Below are 24484 nucleotides of genomic sequence, written 5' to 3'. Positions count from 1 at the left end.
ATAACCTTTATCCCAGGGAGTAGAGCACTCACCTGGATGTGGGAGAGCCACGTTCAAATCCCTGCTCTGGAGTAATAGATTTCCAAAAAAATTTCATTCACCTCCAGCCAGGATTTCACCTCGGACTCTAACTGGCCAAGCTGTAGCACAAAAACACTTTGTGGGAGTGGAAGAATTAATGGCATCCCTAGGCACTGACTTTTGTGTTTCAGCGTCTGACTTGGGACCATATGTTTTCTGCTGCAGGCTTAGTGCTATGTTCTCCACCATTCCACGGCTGCAGAGTTTGTGACAGGCTACAAAATTGTGGCCTCTTACCACTGAATTGTGATTCAGAATATAAACTTTTATTTAAAAATAAATTCCCACCAATCGGGTTATGAAGAAAATATTAAAAATATGAGTCAAGTATAAACCAGTGCAGTGATATCTATGTCTTCAGACAGGCTGAAACCAGAGCTGTAAGAGTTGGGTGAACGGCCTCCATAGCTCTCAATAGGTTAACTCTGAAACCTGAGGATGACAGTTGAAATGTCAATACTTTTAATTATTTAACTACTGATCATTGTAATGTAATCTAGCTAACATGCTCAGCCCTCAATCCCAACCTCTCTCCCAGGCCCTAGCAGTTGCTAAAAACCCCAAGTATCCCCTATGTAGCTGTCAAAACTTCCAGCCTCCAGCCAGACAACCTCTGTGATGCAGTTCTGTTTGGTCATTGCCAGCAACTGTGGCCTACTGAAAGCGTAAAGGCAGTTTAATATCTCTTTCTGGAGTCGGAACATGTTTCCTCAGGGCAATGGCAACCTCTTGGGGAGACCGGTATTTTGCCTCATATGAGGAAATATGCAAGAGGATCCCTTGGTCCTCCCTCACACTGTCATCAAGCTCTACAAGCTAAATGTGTGAGCGTCCTCTGGGAAGCAGTCTCCACTAGAGGAGTGCTGCAAGAAGCAGAGCCTCTATAAGCAGAATGTGCTCTCTTTATAATATGGCTGCATGTTTATTCTTTTTTGTTTGTATTACTGTAGCACCTCGGAGCCCTGGTCCTGGACCAGGACCCCATTGTGCTAAGTGCTGCATGGACACAGAAAAAAGTGATGGTCCCTGCCCCAGCAGGCTTACTCTCGAAGTATAAGTACAAGGAAGCAAGGAGACAGTGTTGGTCGCATCATAGGCAGTGGCCTCAGCACACCGCTGGCCTAACCATTGTCAAGTTTTTTGTGGGTGCCCTGGTAAAGGAGAGTTGTGAGGTGGGTATTGGAGGTGGATAATGAGGTATTTTTGCAGACGTTTAAGAAGGGGGGCAGCATGGGAAAAAGCACGAAGGTGCTTGTTTGAAACTAACAAGTGGGCAATGGAGGCTGGCATCAAGAGCACAATAGTTTGTTTATTATTTGAGTTTCTCATTTTCCCTCCCTGTCTACATGATGCGATTAAAATCCCACTGTTAAGGATCTGTGGTGATTTATGTACTAAAGGAAAATGTTTCTCTGTTTACCTGACAATTTTTTTTCTTCTAGTAGGAAGGTCCCCCCACATGGGATTTTAGCTGGCACAGCAAATATGGAGGACTGGGTTTTTAAAATACTCTAAAGTCATGGCCAAGATAGGACTCTAGGCCAGTGGTGCTCCCTACTCCTAACACAGTGTGCACACCTGGGAGTAAGTTTGGAGAATATCCCTTCCTGAAGTTTTATTGTTCACTTATAAAATGAACACTCTTCAGCCTGAGCTTGGCTGTTCCCCTCAAGGGATCCTCTGTCCCTGCATCTTAGTTCCCTTTGCAACTCTCAACCCTTCTCTATTTCTGAGCTGGAGCAATAAGCACCACCTCAGCTGGATGCTAGGGTGCATCAGCAGAATGGCTCTGCATCTCCATCTCGGGGACTTAGTACCTGATATGGAGAGTGCCTGAACCATGAGATTTGACTATTGTTACTTCAGCATGTATAACTACAAATGTTATTGATGGTCATCAAACCATTCAACCACAGCATTATATTCAATGACCTCCCGATGGCAGAGAATTCCACCAGCCATGAGAAACTGTATTTCCCTTGCTTAGTTCACAGTGTACCAGCTATTAATTTCATGGCTCTACTAGTGCTGCGTCTGAGGTCACTAATACTCCCACAGTACTCACTGAGAAGCACATGCCAGTTTATGTGCACTTGGTACTTTTGTTCAGACCTATGCTAATTAGCAGGCTCATGGGCAGCACAAATATTCAGTCTGCGGCTATTCATATACTGCTCAAGAGGGAAAAGAAATTCCTGCCATACATCATTCTCCCCAAAATGAAAAGATTAAATGATATTAATTAATTTAACTGCACAACCCATTAGAAGTAAATGCATACTCTTAGAGCTCCTTGATTGAGAATAAATGCCTCATTAATATTGGATATATCAACCTGGGAGCCCAAGCAAAGTCCGATAGAATAATGAATGGCATTACAATGAGCCCAGCAGACCCACGCAGCGATGCCTTCTCCAGTCCCTCAATCTGCATTCAGATACAGATGTTTCTCTTAGAACACCATCTGTGAAGGTTTCGAATGCCTGGGTCTCACCTCTTCAGCACGACTGTGGCAGAATTCCCCAGAGTGTTAAGGCTTTTGGACAGGGAGAGCAACTGCAGTGTGGTTGAGCATGAGCCAGGCCCCGGCTGACCATCAGTTGCCACCCCCTGTATCAGAATATTCTAGTCAATTTTGTTCTTGACTGTGGTTGCTGCCTGCAGGTGGCGGCACCTCGTCAGTCTCCAGCACTCCTACTTTCCAGCAGTACCTTCCTGGTACCCTATAATGCCCTGTGCCCACCTTTCAGCCGCGGTACCAGTGACTATGCTTTTTTGAGGCTTTGGCCTTGGATGCTGCAGCCCATTTCTGTGGTGCCCTGGCACCACTTATGTTGGGGCTTCGGCACCTGCCTTGACATTTCTCTTATTGGTATCCTTAGGATGGCAGCTGCCACTGCTGCAGGAGAGTCATGAGGCATGGGGTGGGTCCAATAAGAACATTGAGGATGACAGGCCAGTGGAGGGAACATAAAGCAATTTTACATATGATGAAAGAGAGATCCTCATCCTGGAGGTAATCCCCTCCACCCCACCCACATCATAATATTCTGCAAGTTCCCCGCTCCAGGGACACCTCTGTTGCCCAAAAATAGCAGCTATGGGGCCAGATCCTCAACAAAGCCAACACAGGTGAGACATTTTTATAAAAGATGTGCCCTGTGGCACAGAGATGAACAGAGGAAGTCACAACTTTGGGCAGCCCTGCAAGGAAGAGCAAGCCAACAGGAGAGAGCTCCTGTATTCCCTTATTCCCTGTTCAGAATAATGCAGTCTTACAGGGCATCCCCATTCACACTATACTATGGACTGGGGATATGGACACTTTTTCACAGGTTGTCCAGAGAGCAAATATCCTTCCCCCACCATCTCATTATCTACAAGCACACTGTCCCGCACACCAGCAATCGCTGTTTAAAGGTACCCTTGCTTATGTCTGACTTTTTCAACATGCGCAATGCTCACTGTGAAATGCTGGATTGCTCCCCTCTAAACAGCCTCAGTGTCCTCATGTTCTACTCCTCCTACCCCATCCTGGTTATTGTTACTGGCCTAAGGCCAACACTCCTGTTACACCACTCTCCTTGCTTGTTGGTGAGCTGTCTGTGAAAGAGTGATGTCTGTTAATCTTCTCAGACTGGCTTCTATGTCCTAATTTCACAGGTACATTTCCTGGTGCATCTGGCCAGGAACTCACCCATAACGGAATGATCCACCCAAGGCTACTCCTCTTCTTGTAGAATTCAAATGTCAGTAGAGGAGGAGAACACCAACACGTTGGTATTGGACTAGTGGATGCATTAGCTGTCTTTAATAGCCCCACCCCAAATCACACGGACAAGTTGGAGGAATACTATCCAGATTGACTCTCCACATTTCTCAGGCCATCCCTTCCCTAAGAGGGATGAGGCTGCATGGTGGGGCAGATCTCCTTCTCAGGCCCAGCCAGGACACAGTGCTGTTACACACCCTTCAGCTTCCGTGGCCAGGGCAACACAGAAGATGAGACCCCACCTGGTGTATCCATGGAGAGAGAGGCTCATCTCATGAAATATATTTATTATGTATCATTAAATGTGATGGGGACATTTAGCTTGCTATCGCTAGTAGGTGGGAAGGTCATGCAGATGGAACCTAGGGATATCTAGATCTCTCTGAGTCACACATGGCATTAACCTGTGCTTTCCTGGATGAAACATGTGTGCAACTTGAAGTCTTCAGTGGGAACATCACAAAGAATGGAAATGTAGGATGACTCCACGCTCAGTGGTTCCATTCTCAATCAGGAAGAGATAGCTTGCTTAGTACATGAGTATGTATCCAGGAAATCTGGCTGCTGCAGCAGCCAGGTGATGGTCTCATATATTGCATGAGGGTGTGTTTATTTATGTGCTATTTATATCTGTGAGCAGCAGTGTCCACCAAAGGACACTCTCGGGGATATGTATGTGCCATCAGCTAGCACTGGTGGAGAGTGGAATCTCTGTGAGCTTTAGAAGTGTCTATTTGTCTCCATGGGGAAGGCTGTATATCAGAGGTGGGCAAACTACAGCCCGTGGGCCACATGCGGCCCGTGGGACCCTCCTGCCCGGCCCCTGAGCTCCCGGTTGGATGGGTTGGGGGTTTTGAGGTGGGCAGTTGGGTGGAAAGTGGGAGGGGGAGGGGGCCAGGCTGTTTGGTGAGGCACAGCCTTTCCTACCCGGCTTGCCATACTGTTTCGCAACCCCGATGTGGCCCTTGGGCCAAAAAGTTTTGCCCACCCCTGCTGTATATTGTATAACCCTCATCCATGGCATTTAGGAAGTCTTCCAGGAGGTGTGAGGCAGCAGAGTGGCTGATGCCAGCATATGTCCCCAATGATCTTTGGAAAGGTCTTGGGATGAGCATACCTAGATTGGTGGTGACCCTGAAGAGGACTGAGAGGGGCTTGGTTCTTGTGTGTCACTGTCTCAAGGTCCCTCCTGTGCTTATCACATAAGTACCTGATGGCCACGCTGGATGAACCCATCACTGGGCCCTGGCAAACGTATATACATCCTCGGCCCCTCTACTGGCCAGTTAAACTGGATGCATTTTTATTAACTCTCTCCTGGCCAGCACAGCTGCATTAGTACTCTATTAACTCCAGCACATCCGGCTCCCACTGCAAATATGTTGCTTAATTAAACTTTCCTATTCAGGTCAGTCAGTGACTGGGTCCTGCTGTACAGGCACTGCTTTATTAACCCTCTTGTGTCCACCCCCATCAGGGCTCCCTGCCTCCCCTTTCCTAGCTGGCTTCCTTGTATGGGCACTCCCACAGCTCCCCTTACTTGGGGTAGGTCTCAAGGTTGTGGCTGAGGGAGTCCTATGGGCAGAGCAGAGGTGACATGGGTTGCTGGTCTTGGGGAAGGGGGGATCATTGGGCAGGAGCCTGGAAGCCAGGAGGAGCAGCCCTACTGCCCACTCAGGTTTGGCCCAGCGCTTCTGCATTATGATACAGTGGTGATCAGATGCCACCTGAGCAGCACTGCAATCCCGTGCACCAGCTCTCAGTGTCACTCACTCCATCATGACAGGGGACAGCCGGGCCAAATTTAAGTGAGTGGCATTATGACCTGGCGCATGAGATCGCTGTGCCACTCAGGTGGGGGCCTCATAAATTTGGGCCCTAGGCATGTGCCTAGTTAATCTGGAAGGAAGTGATTCTGCCCCGTGGTTTACTTGCATCTTAATGAGGTCAGAGCAGGTCCTCTTGGGCTCCTAGACTCTTTGAAGAGAGTGCGTAAAAGCCTCCCCTGTCTTCGAGCTGTGTGAAATTGCTGCCGCTGCCGCCACCCCTGCTCCTTCGCTTGCCTCAGAATGGACTGTGCCATCACATGTTGACTGGTGCAGTGTCCTCCCGCCAGAAACGCCCAGCTCAGGAAGCACCCTCCGTCAGACTTCTCATTCTCCCCTCATTCTGTTCTCTGGTAGCCTCCAGTCTCTCCTCTTCTCCTACCCTAGCCCCAAAGACCTCCTCAATTACTTCCTCTTTCTCTGTTGATCAGTCACTGTGGGCTGCTCTTCATTACCGTGGTACATCGGCGCAGCTGCAGCAAGCAGCACCAGCGTAGCGCAGCTGGTGAAGACGCGCTGTGTCGATGGGAGAGCGCTCTCCCGCCGACGTCATTACTCCACCTCAGCGAGAGGCGGAAGCTGTGGGCAGGAGATGCTCTCCCACTGACAGCACGTGGCGTAGACAGCACTTTAAGTTGATGTACCTTATGTCCCTTGGCGGGGGGAGGGGCAGGAGGAGGTTTCACACCCCTGAGCGACATTAATTTAAGTGGTAGTGTAGACAAGCCTTGTGTGTATCTGTCTCTCTTAACCATAGAGAGACAAGGTGGGGGAGGTAATATCTGTTGTTGTACTACCTTCTGTTGGCGAGAGAGACACCCATACTCTTCTGGGAGTGAGAGCACATATTCAGAAGGTGGGTAAAGAAGGTGGGTGGTGTTGTAGTTAATTTAAAATAAATTAGCAGTCGGATTCCCAGGTGTGCAGGGTACAGAGCAACCAATGAGTAGCTGGCACCTGTATAGCTTTATCAGACTAGATTTCAAATTGATAGCATTCCTTTAAATAGTGGGGAGTTGTTTCTCTAGCACCCAGTTGGCAGGACTAATCCGCAAGAGTGCAGAGAATTCTCTCCCTAGTCTCTGCAGTTGCTCAGTCTCACTTTCTCACACACATTCACGTCCGTTCTCGGACACATCCTCCCTGAGCACTGCCAATACATTCTACATGATTTGACTTTATATAAACTCTCACAATAATGCTTCTAATAAGGAATCATTATTCACTGCAGGTAGACTGTCCCCATATGAATATGTAACAGGTAAAATGTCCTCCTTGAGTCTGATTCACCTAACATAGCTAAAGTCCTATTGTACATAATGTAAAAATCTCATTAGAAAATAGCATTACTCCTGTGTAACATTTCCCCCATTCATCAGTTGTTTTCTGCAATGTGTAGGTACTGCATAATCCAATTACATTCTGAGTGACCATATAGCTAGGCATTAATAGGTACATAGAGTCGTCAGGAACCTAGCCACTCATTCATCCACAGAGACTTTTCACAGTAGGGAGGGAAAACAATATGAAAGAGAATGCATAGAAGACCAGTACTAAGTCATGTATAAGTTTCCATCCATGTATGAAACACAACATGCTCTTTTATCCTGTAGAGAGGAATATAACTAGGAGTAATTTCAGAGTTTACTTTTTAAACTGAGACATACATTTCCAAGTTGGTGGTGATGAATGAGAACACAAGACTTTCACTTGAGATGTATACAAATGTCTTACACTTTGTTATCAAAGCCTCTTTTCTCTATGGAGTAGGGTAATGTCCATCAGCTTCTACATTCTGTACAGTGTCAGAAAATTATATGATCAGACATCCAACAACTAAAGCACAGTCTGACTCATCCTCAGTCTGACAGTCTTGCAGTCTCAATCTTTCTTGGCTGCCAGAGACAGATTAATGAGTGCTTCTTGCTCTGTATAAAATGCTAAGCCTAAGAAAGTAAAAGCATTCTTTTAATGTATTACTGCATATAACCCATGTTTGTTTTTAATACAACTACAACATGACTGGGAAGGTGGTTGCTATAATTAGTGGTGTGTGAAATGATCATAACACTAAATGAAAGCATGCCAAGAAACCCAGAAGGTTGTTTTGGGGGTTCATTTTAGATTACAGCTCAAAATTGAAATAACCTATCAGTTTATTCATAGGCTTTTCTATGGTGCTCACCACTGCACTTCACAAATATGAATGAGTTTAGCCCCACAACAGCCCTAGGAGGGAAGAAGATATTATGATGCCAGTCTTACAGATAGGGAACTGAGGAACAGAGAGACTAAGAGCTGGACTTTCAATGGTATTTACATGCCTAAAGATACAAATTGGCTCCTTGTGGGATTTTTAAAAGCACGTAAGCACCGAAGTCCCACGGCTTTCAGTGCAATCAGCAGCAGAGGTGGGAATTTAACCCAAATCCGAGTTCCATCCCAGTGCCTTAATTACATGAATATGCTTAACCAGTGCCTTAATCAGAACCCTTTAGAATGTCTTGGGACTAATTTATTGTTTTGTCTACAATTCATGCCCCATTTTCAGCTGCAGTGGAGTTTTACTGTGTGGTTTTGTTTTATCTGAAACTCTGGGGTACAAACCCACACAGACTGAAAGGAAAGAACAATTTTACCCAGATCCCTGGAAAACAAAACTGCTTAATTTCACACAGTTCTAAGTAGGGCATATACATCAGGTGCTGACCGAAGGGCCATATCTCTGATTAGCACTGGGGAGCTCTGCATGCCACCCTTACTGCCCTTCTGCACTGAGCTTAATGTTACAAAACAGGGACTGACCAGTAAACTTTGATTCAGAATTTCCTGCATCAGTAACAAAAATGAAAAACACTAGGTTGGTGTGGGACAGGTGAATTCAGGTCTAAAATGAGAGATGGTTGAGAAGCCTGCTTGTCCTCACCTGTTCAGAAAGTCCACAGCCAGGATGAGTACGTCTGTGGGTATGACTCCAGGCACACGTGAAGAAAGCAGAGTGACTGGCAAGCGAAGGGCAAGTGTCTTTACTTATTTTCCAACACGTAAGGGGATGTCTGCACCACAGGCTCTACAGCATCACAACTGCAGTTGTTCTGCTGTAGCACCATAGTGCAGATGCTTTTTATGTCGATGGAAGGCGTTTTTCTGTCAATGTAGCTAATCCACTTCTCTGAGCAGCGGTAGATATGTCAATGGAAGAATTCTTCTATAGACCCAGATGCATATACTCTGGGGGTAAGATCGGCTTAACTGTGGGACTCAGGGATATGAATTTTTGCCACCCCGAGCGACGTAGCTAGGTCAATCTAAATGTTAAGTGTAGACCAGTGCTAAAAGATAAATTAAACAACTTAAGCTCCTGTTCAGAACACTAAAGTCAATGGGAGTCTTTCCACTGCCTTCCACTGACTTCAACAAGCTTTGGATCGAGTCCCTAATGAATAGTCCAAGGAAATTTGGTTTTGGTTACTGCTCTAATTTTTTCTTCCTGGAAGGGTTGAAGACTTTCTGCTAATCACCAGATCACAGTTTTCAAGTCTCACACTCTGCATGGGAACAGCAGCAAGTGACTTGTGTGAGGTTTAGCAGTCATTCTCACACTTTTGCTGCCAACCACTGCAGTCGCCCCCAGCCTCCCCAGAAATACACAGACTGAAAATGCCTCCCCCCGCAGCCCTTAGGTGATTCAGATCAACAGGCGGCCCTGTTATTTCCGAGGCTGAGAGCTTGGTAACATTTCCTGCAGGCAGCTACTTCGGGAATACTAAGCCTGACTGTTTTTGAATTCAAAGGGCCATGAGAGTGGGAGAATGAGTGAATAAACCAAGAAACTCGACAACACTAACATTTTGTAACACTTCCTTAAACACAGAGGGAGCTTTTGATATCACACAGGGGAACAAAGGCTTTTATCATGTAGGCTACTTCGATGTTAATCTGAAAGTGTTTCCATTGTACTCGCATCCAGTTTCAGGGAAACAAGCTCATGTTAGAGAGCTAGTTAAAAATAATTTTAAGGCTCATCATTTTTTGACATCTCCAATCCAGCAGCACTTTGCTTCCTATGAAGTACTGTACACAGACAAATCTATTACAATGGCCACTTCTGATCTCAGCCTAGCCTAACAAATACACCCAGAGCACTTGTGCTGATGTAAAGCATATTAGTAGAGTGGTTGCAGTGACGTGACAGCTCACAGTCGATGGGACTACTCATCTATGGAAGGTGAGCAGGACTTGGGCCCCTGTGAGCAAGGTATTTTCTTTCATTATGAAGCCCTAAGGAGTTGAGTTCTTATATAAAATGACATTATTCAGCAGCAGAGGTATAAACCACTACAGCCTGCAGTAATGATGCTGCAGTGGTTTAGGCCATGGCAATAAACTAGTATGTTTTCATGAAGGTGCGTCCAGCCCTTCAACTTTGACTGAAAATTCCTACACCTATGATTTTGAACGGAGGGTACTTCATAGATTGTCATCTATCTGCTATAGCTACAGTGGATGAGAGGGGAGTTTTCTTATGCTTTCTTGAAAATTAAATATTTTGCTCTTCTATACCTTCCATCCAAAGATCTCGAAGTACTTTACAAACTTGAACCAATTAATCCTTCAACCCCCTGTGGGCTTTGGTAGTCTGATACTTATTTGTTTAGGTTAAAAGTCAGTTGTAAGTGTTCTTTGTCATAAATTTCCAAACTGTTTGAAGGTTGCCTCTTAAAATTAGAGGGTGTGTATACATTAGCATTTTCCTCCTAAAATTTCTCACCACTGCTACCATTGGTGCTGCTTCTGGTAGAGCTGCAATGGTGGAAGCACTAGTGTAACCTTGCTGCTTTGGCTAATAAGTTAAGAGCAGACATAGAGTGACATGGTTAAAATAGCAGTGTCAGTCTACACTAGGTGGGGCTGCACCAGCATAGTTCAATGGTGGAGAATTTGAAGAAAAATGTCAGAGTAGATAAGGCCTCAGTATTCACACACTAAGCTACAACTGCTCAGTAGAGCAGCCTGGTACTTTCATTATGAAACATAAGACACATGAAACTTGCTTGGTTTCACGTTTCCTTATGAACTCTAAACTCAGCCCAAATTTATAGGGAAAAAATTGTTCTTTCCAGTGAACCAGTGCCCAGTTACTCAGTTGAAACCATCTGATTTCACTGTGAATGATTATTTTAATTGAGTGGTGAACTTGGTGGTTTCCACTGAGTTTGACATTGGCTATAGGGAGCTCCATTGGATCCAAACACCAATGCAGAGCTTGGTGGTACACAACCGTCCAACTGAAATAGGAAAAGATTCACAAGAACCTCAGTGAGCCAAAACTGCTCTATCTTGATTTCTCTACTGCCCAGAAGAGCTGAGTCAATAGAGGAAAAAAATGGTCCATGATTATTTGTTTGATTTGAAAGAGAATTTTGATCTGATCGAGTCCCTTTTGAGTTTGATTTCTGCTTTTATTTATTTACAAGCTTGAATACTTGCAAACAGTGAATGTTAAACACAGATGCTCACATACTGACCAACAGTGAATTTTGAAATGTGTATTTGTTGTAAAATTCACATTGTGCTGGTTACTTACATAAGTCATTCACTCAGGAAATAGAAGAGAAAAACATGTTACTTATGTCATAAACAGACACAGCTCATACTGCATATTGTGATTATTTACAATGGACTGGACAGAAGAGTAGAAATTATTCACCATAATAATTCTTGAATGAATGTAAATAATGAATACATTAGAGAGTTTTTCAATCTATTATTGCACAATTCACAGCCAAAAGGTGAAATTCATGAAAAAACATTAGCTGTGATTATTGGCTCAATTCTAGTTCTCACTTTCATGGTCCTATGATCTACAGTGCCCACAAGCCAACACCCTTTAATTTCAGTAGAGCTGGTTATAGACTAATAAAAAGCTGTTGGCTGCTTGTAAAGCTAGGAGTGTTTTAATTAAAGTTACTTACTAAGATTTAAAAATATCTGGGCTTCACCTTCAGTGCTACACCAAAGCAGAAGGAAGATTCCATTGACAAGTTTAAATACTATTCTCCTTTTGTTCTGCCACTTGCTGAATGCCCCTTGATCTCTCATTTTGTATAGTAACAAATGGACCTCGAGAGGTTCAGATGGTACCGTTCCTGTAGAGGTCCTAAAGTTTGGATGCGGATCATATAAAGCTTATCCATATCTCTGGAGCCTCAGTATGTTATGGGAGAGGAGAGGGAATCAACAGCCCTGAAAGATAATATGTGCAGGCGAGGGCTAAGGGAGACTACAGTCAGTTATCGGCCAGCTCTGGTGTAAGGCACCATTTAGCTGAAATATAGGTTTTCTTTTGTCTGTATTTTAACAGATGAATGAACGTTGGTTGTTTAACCTCTCTTGGGAGGAAAAATAGTTTCATGGTTAAAGCACATGACTGGAAGTCAGGAGATGTGGGTTTTATTCCCAGCTTTACCACAGAGCCGGTGTGACCTTGGGAAAGTCACTTAATCTCTCTTGTGCCTGTTTCTCCAACTATAAAATAGAAATAGTAATCTCTGTCTACATCACAGGGGTATTGTGGGGGTTCATTCAATTAACCTTTGTAAAAGTCTTAGACCAGGGGTGGGCAAACTTTTTGGCCTGAGGGCCACATCAGGGTTCCAAAACTGTATGGAGGGCTGGGTAGGGAAGTCTGTGCCTCCCCACACCCTAACCCTATCCGCCCCTTCCCACTTCCTGCCCCCTGACTGCCCCCCTCAGAACATCTGACCCATCCAACCCCACCCATGCCCGCCCCCTCCTGGGACCCCCTGCCCCAACTGCCCCCCCCGGGACCCCACCCCTTATGCAACCCCCCTCTAAAGCCCCTTTCAGAATGCGGCCCTGCAAACATGGGCAGAGGACTCAGGAGGAGCAGGGGCAGCTGCGCAGCTGGAGAGAAGCGGCGGTTTCCCCTTCTAAGCGCCGCTTAGAATCATAGAATATCAGGGTTGGAAGGGACCTCAAGAGGTCATCTAATCCAACCCCCTGCTCAAAGCAGGACCGATCCCCAATTAAATCATCCCAGCCAGGGCTTTGTCAAGCCTGACCGTAAAAACTTCTAAGGAAGGAGATTCTACCACCTCTCTAGGTAACGCATTCCAGCGTTTCACCACCCTCCTAGTGAAAAAGTTTTTCCTAATATCCAACCTAAATCTCCTCCACTGCAACTTGAGACCATTACTCCTTGTTCTGTCATCTGCTACCACTGAGAACAGTATAGAGCCATCCTCTTTGGAACCCCCTTTCAGGTAGTTGAAAGCAGCTATCAAATCCCCCCTCATTCTTCTCTTCCGTAGACTAAACATCCCCAGTTCCCTCAGCCTCTCCTCATAAGTTCCAGTCCCCTAATAATTTTTGTTGCCCTCCGCTGGACTCTTTCCAATTTTTCCACATCCTTCTTGTAGTGTGGGGCCCAAAACTGGACACAGTACCCCAGATGAGGCCTCACCAGTGTCGAATAGAGGGGAACAATCACGTCCCTCGATCTGCTGGTAATGCCCCTACTTATACAGCCCAAAATGCCATTGGCCTTCTTGTCAACAAGGGCACACTGTTGACTCATATCCAGCTTCTCGTCCACTGTAACCCCTAGGTCCTTTTCTGCAGAACTGCTGCCGAGCCATTCGGTCCCTAGTCTGTAGCGGTGCATTGGATTCTTCCGTCCTAAGTGCAGGACTCTGCACTTGTCCTTGTTGAACCTCATCAGATTTCTTTTGGCCCAATCCTCCAATTTGTCTAGGTCCCTCTGTATCCTATCCCTACCCTCCAGCATATTTACCTCTCCTCCCAGTTTAGTGTCATCTGCAAACTTGCTGAGGGTGCAATCCACACCATCCTCTAGATCATTTATGAAGATATTGAACAAAACCGGCCCGAGGACCGACCCTTGAGGCACTCCACTTGATACCGGCTTCCAACTAGACATGGAGCCATTGATCACTACCCGTTGAGCCCGACAATCTAGCCGGCTTTCTATCCACCTTATAGTCCATTCATCCAGCCCACACTTCTTTAACTTGCTGGCAAGAATACTGTGGGAGACAGTGTCAAAAGCTTTGCTAAAGTCAAGGAACAACACGTCCACTGCTTTCCCTTAATCCACAGAACCAGTTATCTTGTCATAGAAGGCAATTAGATTAGTCAGGCATGACTTGCCCTTGGTGAATCCATGCTGACTGTTCCTGATCACCTTCCTCTCCTCTAAGTGCTTCAGAATTGATTCCTTGAGGACCTGCTCCATGATTTTTTCCAGGGACTGAGGTGAGGCTAACTGGCCTGTAGTTCCCAGGATCCTCCTTCCCTTTTTTAAAGATGGGCACTACATTAGCCTTTTTCCAGTCGTCCGGGACTTCCCCCGATGGCCATGAGTTTTCAAAGATAATGGTCAATGGCTCTGCAATCACATCCGCCAACTCCTTTAGCACTCTCGGATGCAGCTCATCCAGCTTTTCTAAATAGTCCCAAACCACTTCTTTCTCCACAGAAGGCTGGTCGTCACCTCCCCATGCTGTGCTGCCCAGTGCAGTAGTCCGGGAGCTGACCTTGTTCGTGAAGACAGAGGCAAAAAAAGCATTGAGTACATTAGCTTTTTCCACATCCTCTGTCACTAGGTTGCCTACCTCAATCAGTAAGGGATCCACGCTTTCCTTGACTTTCTTCTTGTTGCTAACATACCTGAAGAAACCCTTCTTGTTACTCTTAACATCTCTTGCTAGCTGCAACTCCAGGTGTGATTTGGCCTTCCTGATTTCACTCCTGCATGCCCGAGCAATATTTTTATACTCATCCCTGGTCATTTGTTCAATCTTCCACTTCTTGTAAGCTGCGCAGCCGTCCGGTGCTCCTCCTGAGCCCTCCTCCCGCATTCGCCGCACTCTTGCACCGCCCACCTGCTGAGGCTGCAGGTGAGCCTCCCTTCCTGCTCTTCCCTGTCCCCGCAGTGCAGCCCCCTCCTGCGCTGGCAGCGCGGTACACTGAGGCTGCGGGGGAGGGGGGATAGAAGGGAAGGGGCCAGGGACTAGCCTCCCTGGCCAGGAGCTCAAGGGCTGGGCAGGACGGGCCCGCAGGCTGTAGTTTGCCCACCTCTGTCTTAGATCCTCCTATGGAAGAAACTACAGCAGTGCACAATGTGTTAATCACTGTGCTGATTGGTTTGGGGGCAGTCACAAAGGTTTTCAAGTAGGGTTGGGTGAACTGGTTTGGATTAAACCAGAGCCCCTCTGCATCAAACCCAGACTAACCCATTTTTTTGAGGTTTAAATAAGTTCTGATGACTCTTCCATGGAATGTTACTTAGAAAATGCATTCTCTCCTGACTAGTCCTTTGCACTGAATTTAGCAACGAGTTCAGAGCAGAATCAGAGGAACACATTCTGGGTTGATTGGAATGATGAGCCGTTTCAGTGCTGTCTGGAGTTGACGCAAACAGATGAATTCTGTGTGAATGCATGCAAGTCTAGTGAATGGAGGGGCTTTCATGGGTATGTCCACTGAAGTTCAGAAATCCCCAATAAGCAGCTCGCTGCAGAGCTAGGTAGCAGGTTCTGTTTCTTGCTCTGTGGTTCTGCATGAGGAACAGACCCCAACAAATGACCTTGGTAACTCAAGCCTGCTCCCTGAGTTAAATAAACCATTTGCAGTTTTGATTCAACTCCCTGCTCTGTTGTCTTAGAGAATGATTCTCATACAGAGGCACAACTCTTGAGTATTAGTATTAAATTTTAAACTATTATGTTTTTATGGGCCTAATTCTCATTTTCACTAATGCCCTTTTGCACCACTCTCCTTTATATCACTTTAAGGCCCCTTTCCACGCCAGAGTAGTTCAAAGGGTCCTGAGTGTAAATGAGAACAGGCCCTTGTAGGTTTAGTATTTTTTGTACCATGTTTGCTAACTACTCAGGATATTATCCCTATTTGTTACTGCTTTGATCCATTCATTTAAACTTCGTCCATTTTATTTTCCTGCATCTGCAAGCCACAGACCACACCCTTATGGTGTTATTTTTCCCTCCAATTCACATGAACAAAATAAATATTCATTCGCTCATGTCTCTGATGTATGGGCTGGGTGTGGTGGGTTTTTTCCCAGTGGATTGGTTTTCTGTCCCTGCATGCCTGACTGCGCTCCTGTAAGAATATAATATTCATATAATTGCTTCAAATGAATCCTACTGGGAGAGGCGTTAGAGAGGTAGTATAGTGTAATACCTGAAACTGCTCATCAAGGATGGCTGAACATAATAACAAGCCGTTCTGCAGACTGTGATTTGAAAACAACATGAAAACAAAATCTGAGTTGGGGTTACTCTTCCGTTTTTCTACAGATCACATTTTCCCTTGTCATGTTTTGCCACTTTGTTTTCATTTTCTGCTGCCATGATGTCGCAGATTACAAAACAAAATTCCAGAGGCATTTTACTGTTTTCCAGATCAAAAGCATTAGTGTGAACTATTGGTTCAAGCAGAGATCTGATTTATGATACAGTATGTGTAGTCTGTTTATTGACTTAAATCTAAACCAAGAAAAGAAACACTGAGGCATCTGCTCACCCATTCCTAGAAATGCTCGTCTCTAGGAGAGCTTTGGCCTCAGTTGTTTTTCAGGCCTATAGTGTAATATCTTTGACTGGACCAACGTCTCTTGGTGAGAGAGACAAGCTTTTGAGCCACGCAGACCTGAAGAAGAGCTCTGTGTGGCTCAGAAGCTTGTCTCTCTCACCAACAGAAGTTGATCCAGTAATATATATTCCCTCCCCCACCTTCTCTTTCTCACGTGATAGACTGTCTGTTTGCTCCTCACCCAAAAATATACACAGAGGCTTATCCAAAACCCTCTGAAATCAAATGAGAGACTTTCCAATGACTCCAGTAGGCTTTGGGTCAGGCCTACAGTAGAAATCAAGAAATTCTTGTCTCCAATACTCCACTCAAAAGGTTTGTTGAGATATATTTATAATCACTTCTAAGGCATTTATCTTAGCAGCATGTATGCACTGGGCTTTGTACCTAAAATTGTAGGGGATGATCTAATATGTTTTTTGCAATCTGGAACAAAAAGACCAAAGTAAGGGAAGTTTGTTTTTCATGGCGTGGGATGTAAGGAGGTTTTGGAAGTTGGAGGTGGAGTCAGGGATCAGGTTAGAGCGGTTCATCAGTAGGGCCTAGATACTTGGGCCCAGAGTATAAATAGGTCAACAGTAGTCACATGACAGGACTGTTTTCTTCCATCTCTCTCTCACCCACTGCACATTTCATACTAAATACTACTAAAGATGGCTAAACTGATGTATCAGACTCTCTCTTTCTCTTGCAGCAAGACTATCTTGGGAAGCAAGTCTCGGGCTATCTCCAAGAACAATAGCTGCTTGTAAGGCATTCAATGAAGTCAGAATAGCTTGAGGCTGCAAGTAACATAATCACTTTTTGTGCTTGCATAGCGTTTCATTTTCAAAATGATCTGAGTGTGAGACAGTGAGTAACAAGATTTTTTCAAATGTCTTTAGCAGGATTTTACTCCAAATACTAACTTTTGCCATCAGACATTTTCTTGTTATCGCTAAAAAATAAAAACCATGCATTTGATGGTCCAGATTCTTCTTCCAATTATGCCATTATAAATCTGGAGAAATTCCATTGATTTAAGTAGAGTTATTCTAGATATACATTGTTGTGCTCAGAATTTAGCCCCATATCTGTTTTTCATTATTAGGCAAGGAAAGATGCTTAAAGGAACATCAACTCAAAAATTGTACTCTTTCTGAAAAGTTTGTACCAGCTGTTGTTACAAGTAACATCTAAAATGCCTAAAACTAAACCAGGTTTATGACAAAGCATTACTTTTCTCTGTTTTTTCAGTTGGTTACTTTGTGTACTTGACAGCACTGTCAGTCATTTTTCCTTGTCTGTCTGTGTAGATCAGAATGTTTGTTTGTTTTTAAAAATCACACACATCGATTGGCATGGGACTCGGGTAGGTATAGTACATAGAATTTTTTATGTATTTTTTAAACGGACTAGATTTCAAGTTAATGGTGTGTCTTAAACAAGAACTTTGATATTGTAATAACAAATTGGAATATACTTACAGTAGCAGGGAAATTAATGTATGAACAGATTCTATAGGTTCTATTATGGGTGCTACTGTCAAGAATTATCATGGACATTGGATTAGACTTGGGGGAACAGAAAAGTCTGAGGAGCTGTGTAAATAGGCAACAGAATTCAGACACTATCTAAATAGACACCACAAGTGTCATGCTGTGATGCATCAGTATATAGGAGTTTGCATTGCAATGTGCTGTTGTAATGGCATACTGGCAGTGTATATCACAGTGATATCAATGCAATCCAAATGTGAGCCCATCTGCCAATGGCAGACCTGAAGTGTCTGGCATCTGGAAATAAAAACATGCACCGCATGCTTCGACGTGTCATAGTCACAAGAAATTTTTGCTGATGAGCAGCAGACTGCAAATCTGTAGGTATAAAATTCAAGATGGCTCTGTTGCAATTTTTATTTTAAAAGAGTTTGGTTACAAAATGGGCTAAATAAGGAATCATAATGGGAACACACAGGCCTTTAATCTCATTTACAACAAATTCCCCTTTACACTGCCAGGTCAATTTTAAAGGGGCCTTAGTGTAAATGAAAATTAGGCCATTATATTTAAAATGCATTTTGTTACCTTTACAGATGTGACAGCATGTTTCATTATGACTGCAGAGTTCTTAGCCTAGACTGGGAAATGAAAACGTGTCGCCATTCCTCATCCAGGTTAGGATGATATCCCTAAATATACTGTGTTCCTCTTGATGTGGTGTACAGAAGCACAATGAACTCTAAATCAAAGTTATTCTGTGTTGCTTGTGCTTACCTTACATATTGTATATTGCTTTTTGCTGGAAACTACTGCTTTTGTTTTATTAAGCTATGTTGTTAACAGGCCATAATGTAGTAAATTACACTTACTGGAGGGTGTTTTCAACATTCATCTAGACAGGAATAATTTATGATCATCCAAATCACGTAAAACTGGTGTGGGGGAGGGAGGTGAGAATGTATTTTTCCCCAGTTACTGCTGTCTGTCTGTAACATAGCCCACTGCAGTGTTAGTCAATTCCCTCAGCAGTGGGTGCCCTCACTAACACACTCAGAAGGAGTCTGCAGGCAGGAAAGAGCACATTTGATTGCAGGGTCAGGTGACTAAAGTTAGGTCATTTAAATCAGCAGTCTGGGATTTGGTTTTGGTTTTCCCCTCCCTTGCTCCTGCTCACTAATGGTTTTAATTGTAGCTGTCAACAGCAACCGCAGATCCTATGGTATGTCTAAGTGTATGCACTTGGCGAGTTTGCCACCCACCAGCTTCTGTAAGGCTCCAGTAAAGATGTGCCTGGATACTGTGTTCTACACGGCTTCCTTCTTTTCAGTTTAAATACAAAGCACTGTGCCAGCCCACTGACACTGGATTACTTGCTTTTGAAATATGCCTTTATAGTTTTATTATGATGCAGTGGCTACCTGAGCCATGTTGAATGTGCTTGTTTCTGTTTCATTGTTCTTTATGCTCCCTTAGAGCCAACATATCTGACTTTGTTACACCACTCGTTGCACTTTTATAACACCTTGGACCAGCTTTTCAAGTGTCCCTGTTACCCAGAACCCAACCACGCCCTTTTTCCCTGAAGCAGCATCCTTGTCAGCCTTTCTGCCTGTTCCCTACACCACCCTCAGTGTAATTCCTCTTCCCACTGCTGCCACGACCTTCCCAGATGCTAAACCACATTTGGTATTTCATACTGCCCATACAGATACTACTGCACCACAAATTCTGAATGTAGCCCATAGAATAGATGCACCACCATCATGGCTGCCCTTTTTGTGTGTGTGAATGCACAAGTGCAGGGAAAGGTCTCTCTCAAGCCTCCGCACCATTCCTGCACACTTATAGTGAAGTAGTCGGGATCTAGTCCCAAGTCTCTCAGAACAAATTCAGATTAATTCTTTTAAACCCCCCATTTCAACCCTTTAGGTTTCTATTTTCTTGTTTCTGTTTCCAGCTGCCAACTTAACAGGGGTGTTGCAGCTGGTGATGTGCTAGGGGATGTGATGTGATTCATAATGCTGACATCACACACCATCCTTAAACAAGTGCTTGAAGAGTAACGCATGCTTCCTAAGCTTGAAATACCAACTTCATTTTGTTTGGCTCTGGAGGTGTATTTTTTTTCCAAACTCTTTTCAAGTACATTAGAAGTAAGATGATAATCACAGGCCTAGATCCTCCAGTGTAATGTAACCCTAAGTCTGGTTTAAATGGCCATGGGAGGTGCGTGGGCATCTTCTGATAGCATAGAGATGGCACAGAAAATCCTATCCTACCTTCCCCACCACTTCTACTGGTGTAAGTGTTGTGGCCAGGAATCAATATATCCTGCCAATCCCCACTTGTTGTTTCAGTCCCTTTGAGTCATTTGCAACTGCAGGCTTCTCTAAATTATGCCAGAGGACTGGACCACACACAGTCAATCCAGGATGAGGGAACTGCACAGGCTACCCTCTGTGCTGTGCACTCTTCAACCATAGCCCAGGCTCTGGGCCAGTCTGTATTCCCACATAAAGCGTTCCATACATTCCTTGTCCAGAGTGTGCTCACCTGACCATGAATTTGTGAATAGCCTTCAGTGCTCCTGCAGTTCAGCAATCAAGATGAAGTTTGATTGAAGGTGCAGCATTGTGGATGGGAGACATGTTCTCATTGCCCCAAAAGCCACAAAAACTCTTGCCACAGGAGTTAGCCTTGAAGTGAGGTATACATTCCAGGGTTCTGCTCATATTGTATCTCATTACCTAATGTAGTTCTTTATCTATTTGATTATACATACATCAGGTAATGAAAATTTACTGCTCACGGCAGGAAGTCCAACCAGAAATGGCTTCTTACAACTAGTCTAGGGGTGAAAAGTGTATACTTGGGAATCCAAAATGAAAGCACATATTTGACCTCACTCCAAAAATATTATTTTACTGAAAGAAAATTGTCCAAATTTAATCAAATAAAATGTTTCTATATCAGCCTCTTTTTTTTCTAATATGTTGTCATTTTAGGAGCTAATCTCTCTCTCCCACTACCCCATGCCTCAAGACACAGGTCACTTCAGCGTGTTATCTAAGAGAGAGAGAGTACATAGCTAAATTCCCAGGTTGTGGCATTTTTTTGTTGGTAGGGTATTCACTGCTATGCTAATCAACTGGTGATTGGCTTCCTTCTAAAATACGATCTGAACCCATCCTGAACACAAAAGACATTTTATTCTTCTCCAGGGAAGGAAGTGCTAGTTCATGTGTTGATATTCTAGCACAGTAAGCCAAAAATTTGACTCACTCGATATAGCTACAGACCTCTGTAGAGACTCTCTGCCTCCATTTTCATGGCAGCTGCATAATACTAGTATTTCATATCTGAGCACTTCCACTGGAACCATCTGATCCTAGAGTTGAAATAATTGATACTACTGGAGCCAGATATGTTGCTTTCCTTGGACATTGCTGCACCTCATTTTCTTTTGCGGTAGGGAAATATGAGCTTTGATGTTACTTAATAGTCATCTTGTCAGGAAATACTATGCAAGCGAAGAGGTCACATGGCCTAGCATTTAGAGCACAGGATTGAAAGAGATGAGCATCTTTAGTGCTAATAAAGTCAGAATTCACTGTGAGACCTCAAGCAAGTCACTTGAAAGCCTTGTGCCAGAGTCAGATTAGGCAAAATTGGAGAAAATCAATGGTGTGCTGGACCTGACCTTTCCAGGGTAAAAAATTCTAATTAATTAATTAATTGTACATTCCCAAAAAAGCTGTCTGAGGGTAAAGCTACATTTTATTAAACATAGTAAGGGATTCAAAAGCAATGGGTTGCCATTTCTATAAAATCTCACAAACACCCTTTCCTTAAAAGACAATTCTCGCAAGTATGCAGTGTTGTCATAGCCACTTCAGGTCCCAGGATATTAGGAAGACAAGGAGGGGGAGGTAATGCCTTTTATTGGACCAACTTCTGTTGGTGAGAGAGTGGCTTGAAAGTTTGTCTCTCTCACCAGCAGAAGTTGGTCCAATAAAAGATAGTTCTCACAAGAACATTCAAACACGTTGGCTCTCAAGGACAGCCTCACAGAGGAAAAGCCCTGAGAATGGAATTGTCACCATCTGCTGTGCCATGCTTTCTAAATGAATCATTTTGAGACCCAAGACCTATAGAGCAGTTTAACTCATGTATTTGTTTTTTACCACCTTTGCTGATTATTGAAGAGCGCTGGATTTACATGATGGTACGCTCTGTTCCTGGTTCAATTTTTCCTGCTGATACTGCAGGTATGTCGTATGTAGTCACCCACACATTGCTGCTGACCTGCCTTAGAGGTCTTGTGGGGATAAATGGAAGTGCACTAAGACGGCAACAGCCCTTCCTTTTAGACCAAACACAGACAGTTTGATAAGCATCTGCACTTCAGCCACCTGAGCTCTCAGCTGCTGGGATCCTTTTCCTCCTCTTAGTCAACATTCACTTAAAATGACTAGGATGGAATGTTAGATGCCAGGGTCTCAGTTGCCAGCAGTACACGGGTAATGCACAGCTGTGCATGTCCTTCTTAGCAGGTGCAGAAATAACCACCTCCCAGCTATCGCAGTGTCTATGTGAAAGCAGAACATGTGTGAAGAACAGCTGACTGAATCCCAGAAGTAAAGAGGCGATGCCAATGGGAAAAGCTATCACCGGTGGTTGCTGAGGAGTCAAATCACAGGTCATCAACGGGGTGCACCGTTTGGGGGTCTTTCTGAACTCCTTGCTGATCTTAAAGAGCAAAATAGCAACAGCCACTAGAAATGTTGTCATCCACTTGCAGCTGGACAGGAGACTGCATCCTGTTCTGATAGACATGGTGTGAGTCACACTTTCACAACTGCCTGACTCAACCATTGGAATGTCCTGCATCTTGGAATGAATTTACAAGCTATGGCAGGGAATCTCTGTCTGGTCCAGAATGCTGCTAAACAACAATTATAGGCAAGAGCACAAGACCATTAGAATACCACTGAGTACCACCACTCTCTACTGCAGTGGTTCCCAAAACTGTGATCTCTGGACCACAGAGCCTTTGTTATTTGTCCACCAAGCCCTGGTCTACAGTAGGACTTTAGGTCAAATTTAGCAGCATTAAATTGATGTAAACCTTCACCTGTCCACACGACGAAGCCCTTATTTTCGACTTAAAGGGCTTTTAAAATCTATTTCCTTACTCCACCCCTGACAAGTGGATTAGCGCTTAAATCGGCCTTGCCAGGTCGAATTTGGGGTACTGTGGACACAATTCGATGGTATTGGCCTCCAGGAGCTATCCCAGAGTGCTCCATTGTGACCGCTCTGGACAGCACTCTCAACTCAGATGCACTGGCCAGGTAGACAGGAAAAGAACCGCAAACTTTTGAATCTCATTTCTGGAGACTGTGGGAACTGTGGGATAGCTACCCACAGTGCAACACTCCGGAAGTCGACGCTTGCCTCGGTACTGTGGAAGCACTCCGCCGAGTTAATGCACTTAGAGCATGTTCTGTGGGGACACGCACACTTGAATATATAAAAACGACTTCTATAAATTCGACCTAATTTCGTAGTGTAGACATACCCTAAAACACACACATAACCTTGTTGTCTGCTCTAAACAAGCAGCAATCTGTTCCCTGTCATTAAATGAAGTAAGTAAATATAGGAAGCTTTTTAATGATTTGCTTAAAAAAATATTAGTGAATGATCCAGCAGACACCTCTCATGCCATTTGCAGGACTTTCCAAAGCAATTTAAGATGCTCTACCCCGCATTTTCGCGCTCTTCTTATTGTAAGTTACTGAGCACTAGTGTATACATAACTGAAACACGGTTAAAATAAGGCAAATCGAACAATGTTTTGTCATTCGTTAGCTGGTCACACATTGCTGGGTCTCCTCATTTACAAAGTTCAAGAATCCCTGATCTTTGCTGGATGGAATGTCAAACCTTCTCAAGCGTTTGAACTTGTTGTACTCTAGCAACTAGACTCCGAAGAGGATAAAAGATTGAATGGTAGCAAATTTAAAGGGGATTCTCCTTTGCTGCAAAAAGTAGACATACTTTTGGAGCAGAAGTTCTCTCTCTCCATTGATAATCAGGAAATCCATGGGACCACTGAATAATTAAAATAGGCAAAAAGGTATTGAAATTTGCATATCACCTTTCAGAAGATTTCCATAAGCTAGCTTCAGTGAATCACAGCTCATTTATAGTATTTTTTTATAAGCAAATCAACACACCACTGAGGCACGTGGGACACTGCAAATTACATAAATCCACCCACGCTGCCGCTGCCATCAAAATACAAGTTCCTTATTACTGTTGCATGAAAACAAAGTTTGCAAAGTTTTCCTCTAGTCATTGAATCCTCAGCCCATTATTGTAGTAGGCCAGCTAATAAGAGATCCATAAATGGGTCAAGGAAAAATCCTCTTATACAAGCACTGAGCATGTTAGCTCCAGTCTGCTATTTCCTCCCCTCCTCCATTATGTGTAGTTAAGAAAATGCTTCATCTGATAAAACTGGAAAAGGTCAGAATATTTGGCTTAATATTTTATTGGAAGAATAAGCAGCTCTATTTGCTAGAGTGCCAGAGAGACTGATCCTATGGTTTGCACCTAGGACCTGAAGCAATAAATTCCTGAGGTGTAATGCTTGCACT

General features: G+C 44.1%; 1 long non-coding RNA gene across 3 annotated transcripts in view; it reads left to right on the top strand.

Moving 5' to 3' along the window:
- The window catches only part of LOC140906016 (uncharacterized), a 181953-nt gene that overhangs the window by 64896 nt on the left and 92573 nt on the right, over positions 1 to 24484 (top strand). For 2 of the 3 annotated variants that reach the window (XR_012157024.1, XR_012157026.1), the window contains exon 3: positions 18413 to 18493. The exons of the other annotated variant lie outside the window; for it this stretch is intronic. This is a non-coding gene — a long non-coding RNA (uncharacterized lncRNA). The remainder of the gene's footprint in view (positions 1 to 18412; positions 18494 to 24484) is intronic. 3 annotated transcript variants of the gene reach the window in all.

The sequence above is a fragment of the Lepidochelys kempii genome, chromosome 2 (assembly GCF_965140265.1).
Source record: "Lepidochelys kempii isolate rLepKem1 chromosome 2, rLepKem1.hap2, whole genome shotgun sequence".
NCBI lineage: Eukaryota > Metazoa > Chordata > Testudines > Cheloniidae > Lepidochelys > Lepidochelys kempii.
The sequence above is the reverse complement of the archived record's forward strand: the minus strand, read 5'-3'. Positions and strand labels throughout refer to the sequence as shown.